The following is a 17,878-nucleotide window of genomic DNA, read 5'->3' on the forward strand; positions in this document are numbered from 1 at the left end:
GTGCTCTAATTGTGGGTCACATAGTTATCATCCTTTCTGGATTCATGAAGATGTGTTTATGGAAATAAATAAGTACTATTATGATGGCCGGGTGGATGGACAGCAATAAAGAAAACAGAAACCAGGAAAATTAGCATAAAATAGCATGAAACATGATCAAACAATTTACTTTTGTTTGAGATGTTCCATGGTGAGGTGATCAAAATACAGGAAAACCACATTAATAGGTGGTGTGGTACATACATTTCAGGCAGAGAGAATGATTTATTTGCTCTCTGTAAATTATCAGAATGCCATTATAACTGTAGCCTCAAGGAACTGCCCTTGCATGTCAGATACATAGTTGGTCTTTGTGTTGCAGGAAATGAATACACTGCAGGAAATGAATACACTGCCAAAGCCAATTCTGTTTAAACCTATTTTGGAAATCTAGGAGATTCTCTAAGTTGCTGATCAGAGTACCATGACAGGTTGAACCATTCAGGCTTAGAAACCAGGGTGACTTACTAGAAATGCACTAGGACAAAAAATGAGAATAAAATCACCAATGCTTGGCAGTTGGGCAAAAGTAAATAGGGTTTTTCTGTGATGTTAAAACCTTACAGTTTGAATATGGATTCAGGTACTTTACAGAGGGATGTGGTGGCGCTGCGAGTTAAACTGCAGAAGCCTCTGTGCTGCAAGGTCAGAAGAGCAGCAGTCATAAGATCGAATCCATGTGACGGAGTGAGCTCCCGTCACTTGTCCCAGCTCCTGCCAACCTAGCGGTTCAAAAGTATGTAAAAATGTGAGTAGATAAATAGGTACAGTGGGGTCTCTACTTAAGAACGTCTCTACTTAAGAACAATCCAACTTAAGAACAGCTCCATTTGCTAAATTTTGCTTCTACTTGAGAACAGAAATCCAAGATAAGAACAGGAAAAAAAACCTTTCCTGCTCTTTTTTTAACCTTAGGTCATCTTAGGTTTAAAAAAAATTCTCCCCCTAGTGGTAGAGTACGTATTAACCAGCTTAGTCCCATAGGAACTAATGCTTCAATGTACGAACGCACCTCTACATAACAAAAAAACAGCCAGAACGGATTAATTGGTTTTCAGTCCATTCCTATGGGAAATTTTGCTTCAACTTAAGAACGTTTCAACTTAAGAACACCATTCCAAAACAGATTAAGTTCTTAAGTAGAGGTTCCACTGTAGTTTCTATGGACGGAAAAGAGCAGATACGGATTAAATGGTTTTCAATGCATTCCTATGGGAAATGCAGATTCAACATAAGAACTTTTCAACTTGAGAACCACCTTCCAATACGGATTAAGTTCTTAAGTAGAGACCCCACTGTACCACCTCGGTGGGAAGGTAACGGCATTCCTTGTCTAGTTGTGCTGGCCACGTGACCACAGAAACTGTCTTCGGACAAACGCTGGCTCTACGGCTTGGAAACGGGGATGAGCATCGCGCCCTAGAGTCGGACACGACTGGACTAAATGTCAAGGGGAACCTTTACCTTTACCTTGCTTTACAGAGCATCTGTTTTTGCAAATCCCCACAGACACCTATTTCCATGGGGAGTGTTAACCACCTGCTCAGGTGCCAATCACAAGGATAGACACCACAGATTAAAGAAGGCTTGGGATACAGATGAATTTTCCAGCTGTTTAGCACCAGCGGATAACACTCAGGAAATGTCCCCACCAACACCCACCCACCCCAACATCCTTCTTTGCTGCAGTGGAGGCTTCTGAAAGCCTCAACAAGAAGCTAAGAAGGCTCCATTTTCAAAACCTCATTGCTGGGATGTGCTGTTTGTTCCCCATCCTTGTCCCAGCATTACAAGAGGTGAGGATAAGAAGGAAAGGAGAGTGGGGAATAGCATCATATGGCTAGCCCATGGTTTCTTTGTCCAAAAGCAAACCCTCAGGAGAAAAAACAGACTGAGTGAAACAACCTTGCATTTTCAAACAACCTTGGTCTTTCCCTTCCCGCTCCCCTGATTTATTTAAATTTTCTGTTTTTGTTCTCAAAAGGAAGAAACAGTTCCTTCTGCATTTCAGGAACAAGTAAACTCAGCTAGCACAGCAGCTTCAGTAAGATACCTTATAGCATTTTCCTTCCTGTGATAGTATCTATGCTCCCTACTCTAATCTTACATCATCTGTAATAGCAATATATTAGCAACACTAGTAGGCTGCAGTGGAGAACTGTCTTTGATACTGTACTGCCAATACGTTTGCTCAATTAAACATTTACTGCAGATGTCATGCAAACAATAACATACCTTCACATACATTCTCAAGTATCCCACTCTTGAGATGGCAGATTAAGAAAAACTGTTGTATTTTTTTGCTCTCTGGTCACACAACTGCCATCTACACTGGAAAAGAAAAATATGGATAGAAAGCTGATGAACAAGCAGTTGTAGATAATGTACCAGAATTCTTAGGGTCGAATTATCCATCAGTCATGTCTGCTATAGATTTATTGATTAAAATTCATATCGCACATACATGGTGCTCAAAATGCAAGTATAAGGTATCAGTAAAATGGTGAAATTGTGGTTAAAACATACTCAAATAAAAACCCATCAGTAAATAAATGCAGAACAACAGCACCCAACTATGTTAAAACCTACTCCAGCCTAGAGGAAATCAGCCCCAATGCCTGACGCCTGTCTAAATAAAAGCTTTTCCTGCTGTTGAAAGGATAACAGAAATAGTGTTAGATTAGCCCCCCTTGGCACGAAGTTGGACTTCAAAGGTCTACTAATTTAACTTAAGAAGTGATGCCGGACAAAGGATAATAAGCACTTTGTTCCTGTGCCATTTCCCCAATCCCACACTGTTTCCTTGATCCTACCATTAGCTCATTTGGAAGAGAGGAAGATTATAGGTAGAGATCAAAAGGCTTGAAATGGTGTTCCTGACCAAACTATGTGAGACCAAGGGCAAAAACTAGCCAAGAAGAGCAACTTAACTGTTAAAAACTATCCATTTGTACTAGGATAGCTTTTTTTGCTTCTCATATTTTGCAGATTGGCTGCTGTATTTTGTAACTGATCACTGGGAGATTAAATAGAGGTTTTATTTCTAAGTATGACTGTGGAGGCATGAAGCTATGTAGAATCCCAGTATAAAGTCACAACAACCTCTCTCTGGCATCTATCAAGAGAGCAGAAAGTGTCATTGACCCATGGGCCAGTGCTACCCCCCATACACCCACCCCAGATCTCATTGCACACTGCACTCCACCAGCGGTTAGTGTCACTCTTCATACTAAAGCAAGGCTTGGAGGGAGGATGTGACTTAGTTTAGAGCAGTGGTCCCCAACCTTGGACCTCCAGATGTTCTTGGACTACAACTCCCAGAAGCCTTCACCACCACCTCTGCTGGCTAGGATTTCTGGGAGTTGAAGTCCAGGAACATCTGGAGGCCCAAGGTTGGGGACCACTGGTTTAGAGGACAACTGCACAACTTTAAAGAAATAAATCTGCAGGACATTTTCAGGAAGATGAGTCTTCTTGGGGCGGGGGAAGGTGTGAGCCTGTGGCATACCATGTTTTTATACAAAAATGGGGATTTTTATCTCAATGTATTGTAGTGATGGTAAGGGCTGTGGGGCACAAATTCCCATTTCTTCCCCCCCAAAAAGTGTATATGAAAAACATAATTGATTCTAAGATGATGATATGTTTTGGGAAATAACTCCCAATTCATCCTGCCAAGGACCTTTTCTGCATTCACTGCCCAGGCCAATACTTGTCACATGGGCAGAGTAATACTGCAGAGGACAGACAGAAGTTATGATGAGTAAACCATTAAAGCGCCTGTCAGGAGGAAGGACAGATGTAGGGACAGCATTTTATTGTCTTTCCCCTTACTTTTCTTGTTATTTTCTCTCTTCGTATTCTCCAACTCATTGTGACCCTCTGGGGGATGGTGAAGGAGAAAGGTATGCCTGCCTGAGTGGCAATGATGTTCTCTCCCTCATTCTGGGGAACAGAGAGGGGGGGGAGCTTTGGAGCCACTGAATTCTAGGCATCCTCCAATCTGCCTCCAGAATGCTACCACTGTTGGATCACAGTGTCATCAAAGCTGCCAACATGAATGTGATGAAACTCCAGGAGGCAGTGGAAGACAGGAGGGCCTGGCACGCTCTGGTCCTTGGGGTCACGAAGAGTCGGACATGACTTAACAACTAAACAACAACTCAAGTATTTTTGCGACAAGAACATTCATGCAGATTACAGGCACTGCACATAGAGATGGACACGAACTGCGCTTCAGCCCAGTTTGGTTCAGTGCCCACACAGCTGTTCCACAGGCACTGCACACTTCCCTCCCCCACCTCCTCTGGGCTACTGCCTCCTCACAGTAGCAGGAGCATACGTCCCTCCTCCACCTCCTGGGGCAATCACCCACTCACTGGCAGCAGTGTGCTTCCCCCTTCCACTTCCTTGGACAATTGCACACTCAGTTGAGGATGTGGGGCAGGAAAGTCTCCACTGCAGGTAGTGAGAGGCTGATTGCCTAGAGGAGGGCGGGGAGAGGTAACATGTGGTGTCTGCAGAACAGCTGTGTGGGCATCACACTGAACCAGGCCAAACCACTGAACCACGGTTTGTGCATATCTCAAATTGTATATATTTACACAATTTCTGAGTAGCAGCTATATTTACGTATAATAGATATATTGTACAGTGCACTGAGAATGTATAGCAAGACCTTTTAATAGATAATAAATTAAATAAACCTTGCAGGATAAAATACATTCCACTGTTTTGGGCTTTTGGCAAGCATTCCCTCTTTGACATGCTGCCACTTTGAGTAGCAAACTCTCCTTTTATTGCTGCTGTTGTTTTTGTCTGCTACACCCATTTTCATGCTCTCTACTAAAATCTCTTTTGTAGAGATTTGGACCGACAATTCATACTCATGGGAATGCCAGTTACATGCCAGAATGTTCCTGTTTCATACTAAAGTTTTGCCAAACATACCTGCAATCACAGAGTATGAAACAGAAACAAACACAGACAAACATTTGTGGAACTCATCCACAAAAAGCTAACTTTCCAGGTGGAGGGGAGCCTTCAAAAAATGTTTAAAAAAAACCTAAGAATCTTGTGACTCCTTAAAGACTAAAAGATTTATTGTGACAAAACCTTTTGTGAACCTGAATCCGTCCCAAGCATGAAATATCCTGAATTGCAGGGCAGACACCTCTTGGGAGGATAATTATCCCAAAAGGAGGAAGATAAAATCCATTAAAAAGCAGGAATTAAGTATATACAAAGGTTCAAAAAAAGGCTACCTGTTGTAACTCTCAGCTGCAGTTCAGCTGAACTCAGCAGTTACTTAACATGTGGATAGAAACTACTGTTGGTGTTTATGGTCCGTCAAGACTCTTCATCATCACCCCTGTTGAGACCAAGATGCTACAGCATGTACGCCTGCACTGATATTTATTTTGACAGTGTGCACTTTCCATTCTGCAAAACATAGTGTTATCAAGCTAGTTAAGATTGTGGCTGGAGTCATATTTTGGAATGTATGAAGGCTCGATGGAGGCAACAAAAGCAAGCCACAGGTGAACTGATGGCTATTTCAGGCAAAGGCATTTTGCATGGCTGGTAGCCACCTATTTTTACCATTCAGTATGGGTATATACTTTACTCCAACAGGTATAGATGTATATGTTATGTGTCTACACACACTCACTGAGCAGCAACTCTGAAAATTAGATTTCAAAGAGCCTGTAATTTCAAAAGTAGCTTGTTGTACGGTGCTGCTCTTGAGAGGACATGCCAAAACTTACTTTGTGGCACCTGCCATTCCTGCAGTCCAACTTGGCGAAGAATGCCCAAGAAAAGGACTAAGTTGAGTGACAAAGTTTTCAATCTGTCTCAGCTTTATGGTGCTTGATGTGACGCAGACAAGCACATATTTTTGCTGTCACCATGTGCATTTCTGCTCTCAAAAACATTTTTAAAGATTATAGCTAAAACTGCCATTTATGTGGCACCACAGCAATACAAGATAATATAAACAACAAACAACTTACTGTATGTCTTGAAGACAAACAAGATTGAAAAAAAAAACACATTTGCCCAGGCTAGAATGCTTCTTATTAGATACCCCAAAGACCTATGGAAGTCCTGCCTCTGCCTGAACCTGAGTTCTGCTAACTGAGTTTGGGTTGCTCACAGGCTGTAGTTGGTGCTTCCAGAGAGTCCCAAGCCAACTAATTCCCTTTTAGGGAGGGCTTATATTGTATTGCTGCGTACTAACAAGTGCCAGGACCTCTAAGGCCCTTCCTGTTGACATCTCAGTGCTCTTTCTACTGATTCTTCCTCTGACACCTCCACTGGTTTGGAGTAGGGCCAGGGTGCCCCACCAGTATTCATGGTTTCCATGGAATCAATGGGGGGGGGGACAGAGACTGGTGCACCCTCTCTGCAACCTCATCCCTTAGCCACTTCAACCTGGACCCAGACCTCTGGAGGGTCAGTACATCCTCCTCCCCTAGGGCACAAAACACTAGATTCAGCTCCCCTCTTGTCTCTCTTGAATCCCACAGAGGGAGAGGAGTCCTCCCTCCTCTGCTCCCTTACATTAGGCTCCTGTCAGCTAGGCCTGATCCCTGCCTCTTCACCCAGGGTGGCTCACCTACCCCCACCCTTCTTTCTCCCACCTCCGTTGCTCTCTTGATGCCCAGCTGCTGAAGTCTATGTCAGACCCACCAGGCAGTACAGGCTAAGGACAGATGGCCCACTTGGGGATTCCTGGAGTGTCCCCCTCACGCATGATACACTTGTTAATCTTCAGTACACTATGCAACGTTTTCTTCTCCCCCCCCCCCCAAGAGACTATCAGAGTTGGACACAGCAGACCATAGAGCACAGTCAACCACAACTGCCTTTATCTGACCAGCAATAACACAAGTCAGAGTGAGAGAAAGAGAAAGGAAGAAATCGGACTAAATCTTCAATTAAAAAACCTCAGTTTTATGACAGCTGACATCATAAAGCCCTTGGCAGACACTATGTAAGCCTTTTCTTTGCAGTCATTAGAAGGTGTACGAACTTCAGAGCCATAACCTGAATGGGGAGGATAGGACTTTGCCCCAGGTTCCTGAAATTAAGAGAGCGGAGAATAAAAAATGCTGCTGGAAAGGTATGAACCTGCCTCCTTACAGTGCATATGCCAATTGCAGCTGCTATTCCCCAGGCAGAAGGAAAGCAAAACAGGTGGGCTCCATATAGAACTAACATGGCTGCCACGTGTTTAGACCCTGATATTGCCTCATTCTCTGTCTATGTATTCTAGTCTCCCATAAAGCAAGCTTAACCAATAGGGCAGCAGAATCCTGGGTGGCAAAACTGCTATTTAAAGCTCTGTGGAAGACAATAAGGAACAAAAGTGCTTAATAAGCACGTCCTATTCTTACAACAGCAGAGTCAGAAGAGCATAATGTTTTGTTAGGCACAGCATCAAAAAGAGGTGCAGCCAGCATCAGACACCCATATTTAAACAGTAAATCCCAAAGTATGTACAACCTTCTTCATGAATCCACTCATGCAGCTAATTATAACCTTTCCTGTTTTTTCTTCTAATAACAGCTGGATAATAGTGAGTCAATAACACATTTACACAGGACAAGATTCATGGCATGTGGTATATGATCATACAGAATGCAGGAACGCCATATGGAATGAAGGCAGGAAAGGAAAAAAAACTGGAATGAACAAAGCACAGAAACAGGATCTGATGAAAATTGGGCTAGATTTATCTAAAAAGTAGCTAACTATGTCAAACTCCGGCTATGGATGTAATTTAGATTTAAATCTAGATCTCTACTGACAGCCATTTTCTAAGATAAACCTTACAACTGAAAGTGATTTAATAGTTCTCCAAAGGGAGCTATATATCCACCCCACAACCATTTCCTGCACAGACCCTTATGACTACATTTCAGTAAGCATGCCTGCTCCCCTCAAACCTCTACAAATAGACAGTGAGGCTGATCTCATAACTTCCCTTGTTTTACCTAGCTTTGCTTTTGGTTGATTAATGGTTGCACCTAATGATTTCTACATAACTGTTTGTGTTTGGGGGTTGTTTGTAACGATGGTGACAACAGGCTTTGCTTAAAATGGTTTACCAGAAGGTGCAAGATTCTTTTATCTCAGAAGAATGAATAATCAAGAATTAAATCAAAAGAGGTGACAAGTTACAGTTTAGGGCATCTATCATGTGTCCTTCTCAAATTTCTGCTCCAACTGAACACCCAAATAGTCACGTCTCAATTGCACATACCAACATTTTCATTTTGTCAAAGTAATGGAAGAGAAACCCCAGTTACCTGGCCGTACAATAATTATTAGCTAACTAATAATAAGTGCTTTCATGGAGAAAATACAAAGTAGCCTCAACATAACCTCAGTGGTTTGGGTTTCAAGCCCATGCGATTTCAAATTCCCTGCATTGCGAACCAGCTAAAAATGCATTTACCGTTGCTAATATTTTTATGCACAAGGATGGTAGAAAAGACATCTGTCTTTTCCATCTCACTCCTTTTATGAAGAACAACATCATGACTTAATTTTATATCACAGATATTTATGCTGCTTTTCATGATAACCTCCCTCAATAAGGATTACATCAAAGTCTTAATACTGTACATAATAGCTGAAATAGTCGCACAGTTAATTGTCTTAAACTAAGCAATGTCTGTAGACATTATCTGTGCATACGAAATTTCCCAATTCAGTGTGCAAAAAAATAATACCTACAGAGATTTAGATTTTTTAGATAAAAAGCTGCACCATTTGCCTAATTGTGGAACAGGATTTCAGCCAATGTATCAGATGTTAGTAAAACCTAAAATCTAGGGCATTAAAATAGCAGCAGTAAAACAATACAAGGCAGCATGGCACAAAGCAACTTGAAATAAAAAGGTTTCCAAGGTCCATTGAAAAACCAGTAGAACAGGACACCATACTTACCACCCAAGGGAGAGAATTCTACAAATACTGACTTACTACTAAGAAGGATCTCTTTGTCTAATTTTTTCCCAGTAGATAGAGGAAGGTCTGCAAAGCACAATCTGCTGTGAAGGCTGCCAGCTTCTGGCCATCAGTCAAGCTCAAGGGCACAGCAGCATATGGAGGGAATAGTTTGATCTGGATTCTTGCTCTTTTGTAGAGTTTAGACATAAGGAGGATTCCCCTCTTCAGACTTCTGCGTCATGATGTGAACAAAGCGAAGCCAGAGGAGAGTAAGGCTAGCTGCTTTCTTCCAAAAGTGTTAAGAAAACCAAGAACTCTTATCAACTGAACAGGATTCAGGTCACATACCAATCTGTAGCAGGGAACCCATGCGGGTGTGTTTTAAAAACAGAGAGACAACATTGGGAGATCCAATATAACATATAGGCTGGAATCCTGTTACAGTAATAAGATAGGCCCATTGAATCAGTTTGGATGTGGTGAGTCAACTTGTCTGTAAATTCCTTTAATTCACATGGGCCTACTCTAACTGTGACTTTAGCACAAAAGTCACAACTAGAGCAGACTAATTGGAATCAGTAGAACATATGGAGGAGTTGATTCACCAAATTCCCACTGATTCAATGGGCCTGCTGTAGTTGTGACTTATCCTAAGCAACAGGATGTCAGCCACTGTTTGGCTCATGAGTTCTCAGAAGATCCATAAGGATTAGACCCTCAAATTAGGGAATACAAGGAAATAGTCAATGCTAAAGTAGCTCCCCAAGGTACCAAAATAATAATTCCCTAAATAACATAATGGAATGCCACAATCTATTGGGTGGAGATGAAAAAGGAAGTTAATCTCTGCCAACAGAACTACCTTTGAGCTTTTTTGGCTGCCTTTCCTCCTTCTATGTTTCACAGTCCTTGCCTCTTGCCAACACGTAAAATCATTACAAAATACGAATGGAATTGTCCTGGAGACAAACTGTGCAACGAACCAGAGAGATGGAAATGATTTCTAGGAACAGGAAACAAGTGGAACACATGAGCCATCCAGAACAGACAAACTAGAGATCATCTCTCAAATTAACAGGTGTTTGTTGTACCTTACCTTAATGCAGAACAGACAGATATATGGCCATCATTAGTACCACATAGCCCCAAAGCTGTCATAATACCCCACCCTGCTGTTACTGCTCCCATTTTCTCCTCAAAATACAAGAACACAATTAAACAGTAAAATCAGCCTTCACAATCTGATGCCTCTAGAGGTACTGGATAACAGTGCCTGCCTTCCCCTCAGTTTGTTAGCCTGCCAAGATGAATGGAGACAACGGCAGTTGTTGTCCAATGTGAACTGAGGAAGCCATTCTAGGATAAAGCATGAAGGGAGATTAATGGTGAAGGGGAGAACAAAAAAATGTCTGTTACCCCAATACTGAAGTAAAAGGTACTATGTTGAGCTGAAAATCACTACTTCTATTTTTACTCTCTCATTATTCAATCTGTTTCACAAGAATTTACTTCTTGGTTCACAGCTGGACTTCTACTGAGAGAAACACCATTGTGTTTTGTTTGTATGCATTTATGTTTTCCTCAATAACCATGTAGCCCCTCACTGATATTGTAACCATCAGCCTCTTTCTTACTTACTAGGATGGACGTGGGTGACAAACCACAGTAGCATTCCCTACAGTAAACAATCAGCAAGGTCCTTTAGTGTTTTCCCATGCAAATGTACTCCTAGCATGACAGAAAAACTGTCCTAGGTGGCAATGTGCAAGAGCTGCACTATACACAATTAAGTATACAACATTAAAACATTTGAAGAAATTCTGTATACTGTATTTTTGAAAGACATACAATTTGTACAATACCATAAGGAAATTACATAACTAGTGTATAAAATGATCTATAAAATATCTCCATGAAGATATTCTGCCCATTCTTGTCTTGGATCAAGAAAGAATGACACAGCAGAGGCACTCATCGATTCATCATAATCATCAGTGAAAACAAAGTAGCATCAGACAGAACAGGAGCTCAATAGGAAAATCAATGGATGTCAGGACTATGGGCAACATGCTGAAGACACCTGCTAAAAAGTATTCCCCCAGTGCAGCAGCTTTCCAAGGCTGTATTATTCATAAGGCGGACTAGGCTAAGGCCTAGGGGCCCCACAGGGACTAGGGGCCCATCCATTTACTTTATTTTATTTTATTTGCTGAAGTGCCCTATGGCTAAAGACACTTTTTACTCTGCGCCATATGTGTACATCCATATACACCTACTGTAGCAGGATCAGGCTGTCAGCTGTAGTGGGATGAAAGACTGAGGTGCCAGAGGGGCCCCAGAAACACCGGAAAGCCTTGGGGCCTGACCATGAGTTAATATAGTCCTGACGCTTTCCAAGGCCTAATGAGAACTTAAGCCTTTAGTCTGGTTGTGCTGTTAGCTCTACCTCTAAGAAGATGCTGAATTTATTATGCAGGCTTTAGTTTCCATGACAGAGGACTGGAAGGGGCTGCACCAGGAGAAAGTCTTTTGTGTCTAGAAGATGTTCAACAGGGAAATGTCCCTTAACTTGAAAGGTCCAGGAGTAGGTGACAAGGTCTCCTTCCAGCCTGGGTCTTCTCCTAAGTTTGAAAGCACGTAGGTAGAAATCAAGACTATAGAATGTTATAATGACATACATTTCTATGCCACATGAAAGTGATGGTATGACACCATCTTTCTTTAAGGAGGGCCAGTAGCAAAAATATAGATGGGCACCCAGACTAATTCTCCTGCTTTACACACATAGCAATGAACAATGTTGCTGTGTCAGCAAAGATAAGTTAATGATGAGATTAATATTAAAGTAATTATGAGATATATATTGTTTTACTAGGTCCCGCAGAAGGAATTCGACAGGTGATGCAACTTCTTAAAACTGAGAACTTTTGAAGTTTTAATTACGGTAATATTTAACAGTAATATTTAAACATGAGATGAATTCTAATATAGGGCACTGTCCAAACACAGCGCATTTTGAGATCAGGAACTTGAAAAGGGTTGATATAAGGGCCAATTCAGAGTTTAATGCATCAGCTCGAAAATCAAGTCTTCATATTCAGAATTTCTAGTATCTGTAGAATAATTCTTTGTTCTGTCCAATGAGTTACAGATTGTGAAGGTGGGCATCTATCTTTCCAGTAATGTAAAATAAGTCTTTTGGCAAGGGTAAGGGCACAAAGAGTCCATTTATGCTAGCCAATAATTATTCTCCAAGAAGCAGATAAATAATTAAAAACTACATAAGTGTCAATGAAGATCAAAGAGTAGTCCTTTATAAAATTAATATAAGTAATAACATCTCCCCGAAACAAGCCTATGGCTAGACATGACCATAGAATATGATTGAAAGATGAATCAGGAGAATCACAGAACCAGTACAGTATTTAGACAATTTGTGTAGACCTTTTGTAAAAAGGCATTGTAGCATCCTGTATATTCTCAACATTATTTTTTGCTGGATCAATCATAGCTTAAGATCCACAGATATCTCAGGTATACTGCCTAATGCTGCCTTCCACTGGTTAGGCAAGATGGCAGGATCCATTTATCTGCTTCATTCTTCCCCAAGATCTTCTGCATTATTTTTATTAACTGACAGCAGACATTTATAGACAAACGATGCAAGTTTCTTATGCCAAACTGAATCAATAAGCACTTCTAAGAACATAGGCGATTCAGAGGCACTCAATGCCACTGAATCATGCTTAGGCACTAGCAAATGCTACAGCTCTATATACTGCCATTTGGCTGACGTTGACAAATCATACCTAGCCTTCAAGTAAGAAAAGGGCAAACATTCGCCATCATATCCAGTTAACTGATCTATCTGCCCACACCCTTCATAAAAAGGACTTCTTTCCAATTTTAAAATCTGGGTTACCCCATATTGTTAATTTAGCATATGAAAAATGCTAAAATAGTGGATTAAACCAAAACTGCCATGCCAATACATTCCACAGTTACTCCATAGTTCTCTTGCTGCAGAAACTGTTGCGGGAGTAGAGTCTCTTTAACACAGGCAGACCCCAAAAGCATCTACTTGGAGAGGGCATGAAACAAGAGGCCTCCCAAAACGCCCATGGTAGATAGTTCAGCTGTGAATAATAATTTCAGTAATTCATACAGGTTAGCAAACATGCCTGATGATGATATAAGAGCTCAGAAAAACCAAATCCACCTTCACTGAATGTAAGCTGCAACCTCTTAAAAATTGTAACATGATATGAACCACACATACATTTTTGAAGTACAGTATTTATTTTATCAAAATATATCCCAGGTATATGATAAGATATTGCAGAACATATGCAATCTGAGGTATAGTATTCATTTTGAGTGTATTCTCCTTACTAGTCCTGTTCTATCCTCTTTTCAATTGTTACGATTCTTTGTTTCTTATTAAATTTTAACTAATAAAATCCAGTTCTATTAAGTGTTAATCTCTACCAGGAGTGGGTCTTTTGCAAAGGTAATGAATCTGAATTACTCATTCAAGGCCAATCCATCCTCAAATATTTTGTATTACAGCATGAATGGCTTACACTATAATGCAGCAGGAAAAAGTCGATTCTCTCCCCTGCAAGCTACTGAGATCTTGTATGTAAGGATGCTCAGAAGGCACAAGAAAGGAAAGTGACAGATGGAGTAATCACCCCCTATAAATCAAAGAATTATAGTATCCTGACCCTGTGACGCCTGGCTCCATAAACCCGTGACTCTACACTAGAAAAAAAATGAGAAAGGGATCCTGATACTAGGCGTTTTTAGAATGTTATACACAGCTACAGTAATTTGCTTATAGGTGAATCTTTAAAGTAACCAGACATTAAGAACAAAGCAAAGAGCCTTAGCTATTATTCTTGGCATGATGTTACTAAAATACTCTCAGCTGATCAACCGCCATTGATCTACCACAAATAAAACGAGCAGTCATCCCAATTTAGAGAGATGTACAGTGGATTTAATTTCCCATTTAATTCAGAACCATCTACAGTATAGTATACAGTGGTGCCTCGCTTAGTGAGTGCACCGTATAGCGATGTTTCCGTATAGCGATCCCTTTTTCGGGATCGCTATACGGAAACATACCCGATCTTCGCAATGGGGAAAACCCGCATTGCGAAGATCGGGTATTGTGGTGGCCATTTTGGCCGCCGGAAGCCCGGAAATGGCTGCCGGCAGCCGTTTTCACGCCCTGCTCTCGCTTAGCGAGGGCGCGAAAATGGCTGCTGGCAAGGGGAATCCTCGCTGAACGGGTAAGTAAGCAAGGTATTGGAACGCATTAAACTAAGTTTAATGCGTTTCAATACGTTTTCCCTACCCGTTTAGCGACGATTCCGCATAGCGAGGGTTAATCCGGAACGGATTAACTTCGCTATGCGGGGCACCACTGTATTTCAGAAGTGAGTACACCCCCTCACATTTCATGAATATTTTAGTGTATCTTTTCATGTGACAACACTGAAGAAATGACACTTGGCTACAATGTAAAGCAGTGAGTATACAGCTTGTATAACAGTGTAAATGTGCCGTCCCCTCAAAATAACACAACAAGCCATTAATGTCTAAACCACTGGCAACAAAAGTCAGGACACCCGTAAGTGACAATGTCCAAATTGGGCACAAAGTGTCAATATTTTGCGTGGCCACCATTATTTTCCAACCCTCTTGGGCACAGAGTTCACCGGAGCTTCACAGGTTGCTACTGGAGTCCTCTTCCACTCCTCCACAACGACATCACAGAACTGGTGGATGTTTGAGACCTTGTGCACCTTCACCTTCCGTTTCAGGATGCTCCACAGATGCTGAGTAGGGTTTAGGTCTGGAGACATGCTTGGCCAGTCCCTCACCTTTACCCTCAGCTTCTTTAGCAAAGCAGTGGTTCCGTCAATGAACTGTAGCTCCCCAGTGCCGGCAGCCCTCATGCAACCCCAGACCATGACACTCCCACCACCATGCTTGACTGTAGGCACGACACACTTGTCTTTGTACTCCTCACCTGTTAGCCACCAAACACGCTTGACACTATCTAAACCAAATAGGTTTATCTTGGTCTCATCGGACCACAGGACACAGTTCAAGAAATCCATGTCCTTAGTCTGATTTTCTGCAGCAAACCGTATGTGGGCTTTCTTGTGCATCATCTTTAGAAGAGGCTTCCTTCTGGGACAACAGCCCTGGAGACCAATTTGATACAGTATGCGGCATATGGTCTGAGCACTGCCAGGCTGACACCCCACCCCACCCCTTCAACCTCTGCAGCAGTGCTGGCAACACTCATATATCAATTTCCCAAGCCAACCTCTGGATATGACGCTGAGCATGGGCATTCAACTTCTTTGGTTGACCATGGCGAGGCCTGTTCTGAGTGGAACCTGTCCTATTAAACTACTGTATTATCCTGGCCACTGTGTTGCAGCTCAGTTTCAGGGTTTTGGCCATCTTCTTATAGCCTAGGCCATCTTTATGTAGAGCAACAATTCATTTTTTCAGATCCTCAGATAGTTCATGACCATGAGATGCCATGACGAACTTCCAGTGACCAGTCTAAAAGAGTGACAGCGATAACACCTGCTCCCCCTTCACACCTGAGACTTGCGACACTAACAGGTCTCATGACACCAGGGAGGGAAAACGGCTATTTGGGTCCGATTTGGCCATTATCACTTAGGGGTGTACTCACTTTTGTTGCCAGTGCTTTAGACATTAATGGCTGTGTGTTGCGTTATTTTGAGGGGACAGCACATTTATACTATTATACAAGCTGTATACTCACTGCTTTACATTGTAGCCAAGTGTCATTTCTTCAGTGTTGTCACATGAAAAAATATACTAAAATTTTCATGAAATGTGAGGGGGTCTACTCACTTCTGTGACATACCGTACAGTATATCTTTACACTATTTGTGGAAACCTAAAATATGTACAGCTTTAAAATGCAATAGAGTGGGACCTTATAGGGTTATAATCTAAAAATAGCCATCTAACACACATTGGATGAAATCCTGTTGCTTCATGTAGTAAATCACAACTACAGAAGGTCTATTGAACTGAAGGAACATATGGAGGAGTTGACTCACTAAATCCTCACTGATGCAACGGACCGACAATAGCTGCAACTTACTGAGCTAAGCAACAGGATTTCTGCTATTTAATACTTAATTTTCTTCATTGTCGTAAATTTTGCAGGCTACACACACTATTCATCAGGCAAGAATACTTTCCAAGGAGAAAACTAGCCACTTAGAGTGTAGCTGTAGTTCAATCAAGTAAATACAACCATTTCTTTTTAATCCTTATCCAAGAAATTTAAAATCTTGCACAGAATGAATTCAGGTGTATCTTCTGACCCCATGGGAATCACAGCGTATTGAAGATAAAGAGAAAGGTTAAGGTTAAAAGGTAGAATTAGGATTAATGGGTCTTCTGTTTCCTGAATCTATTGACAATTCCAGTTCTTCTTGTCAAATGGGGCCAAGCTATGGGCAAACATAATATGCTAGTTCTATTCCTCAGCATCCTTGCTCACCAAAAAGGAGCACAGGGCATTGACAGAGGCAGTTGTTTTAATTCTTTTTTTGATTTTATTTGCAAAAAAATCTTGTAGACGACATATGGTGAAACGTTAACTAGTCAAGTGACAATCTGGCCATGAATCTGGAACATTCCACAACACCATGTGCCCAGCCTGATAAAGACTCAAGAGGGGTTGAAGACTAGCTTATGTTTTAATTTTTAGTTGTCTAATAAAGCTATCACCCATGCTTACCTTCAGATAGTGTATAAGGAACAGGTGGCTCTTCTCCTTTTTTTGGACAATGTCATCAACAGCCTACCATGCAGGACTAGGACTTTGAATTCTGCCACAAAATGTGATTCTGGGCAACCAAAAAGGTTTGAAAGAAATGAGTGATCCTCAGCACTTGATTGTCATGATGTGTAACTTGTATTGTGGACCAGAAGTTCTTCTTAGGACAAAACATTGAGAGACATAATGGTTTCTTATAGCCAAAGATGTCAGACAATTTTATCCCCTTATCTGTTCAAACTGTACATAGAACATGTCACAGGGAAGCCAGACTGGATTCAGACGAAGGAGGAGTGAAAATGAGCAGAAGAAACATCAACAATGTAAGATATGTAGACGACATCATCTTACTAGCAGAAAGCAGCAATGACAACTTTTAGTGAAAGAAGAAAGTATCAAAGCAGGATCGTAGTTTAACATTAAGACAAAAATCATGACTACAGAAGAACTACACAACTTTTAATGATGACAATGAAGAAACTGAAATAGAGATTTTGTCTGTCTTGGTTCAATCATCAATCTAAATGGAGAGTGGAGCAAGAAATCAGAAGTAGACTGAGCCTCGGAAGGACAGCAATGAAGGAACTAGAAGAGATCATCAAGTGTACAGCTGTATCAGTGGAGAACAAAACCAAGATCATCCACACTCTTGTATTTCCAATCACCACATACAGTTGTGAAAGCTGCATAATAAAGAAAGCTAAGCGGGAGGGGGGGGAATGGTCCATTCAACATATGGTGCTGGAGGAGAGCACTGAGGATACTCTGGGCTACCAGAAAGACGGGCAAATGAGCCCTAGATCAAATCAAGCCTGAACTATCCATGGAAGGAAAAATGTTAAAACTGAGGCAATCCTGCTTTAGGCACATCATGAGAAGACAGGATTCTCTGGGAAAGACGATAATGTGGAGAAAGATGGAAGGCAGCAGGAAAAGAGGAAGATCAAACGTGAAGTGGCCTGACTCCCTAAAGGAAGCTACAGGCTTGAGTTTGTAATTGCTGAGCAGGGCAGTTGAAGACAGAACATT

General features: G+C 41.4%; 1 protein-coding gene across 10 annotated transcripts in view; it reads right to left on the bottom strand.

The window, feature by feature from the left end:
• Positions 1–17,878, bottom strand: part of LYPD6B (LY6/PLAUR domain containing 6B) — a 71,056-nt gene that overhangs the window by 41,380 nt on the left and 11,798 nt on the right. For 2 of the 10 annotated variants that reach the window (XR_013536980.1, XR_013536981.1), the window contains exon 2: positions 2,275–2,370. The exons of 6 other annotated variants lie outside the window; for them this stretch is intronic. The gene's annotated coding sequence lies outside the window, so the exon portion shown is untranslated. The remainder of the gene's footprint in view (positions 1–2,274; positions 2,371–17,878) is intronic. 2 more of the 10 variants (XR_013536983.1, XR_013536984.1) reach the window with 1 other exon arrangement.

Source organism: Pogona vitticeps, chromosome 1 (genome assembly GCF_051106095.1).
Source record: "Pogona vitticeps strain Pit_001003342236 chromosome 1, PviZW2.1, whole genome shotgun sequence".
Classification (NCBI taxonomy): Eukaryota; Metazoa; Chordata; class Lepidosauria; order Squamata; family Agamidae; genus Pogona; species Pogona vitticeps.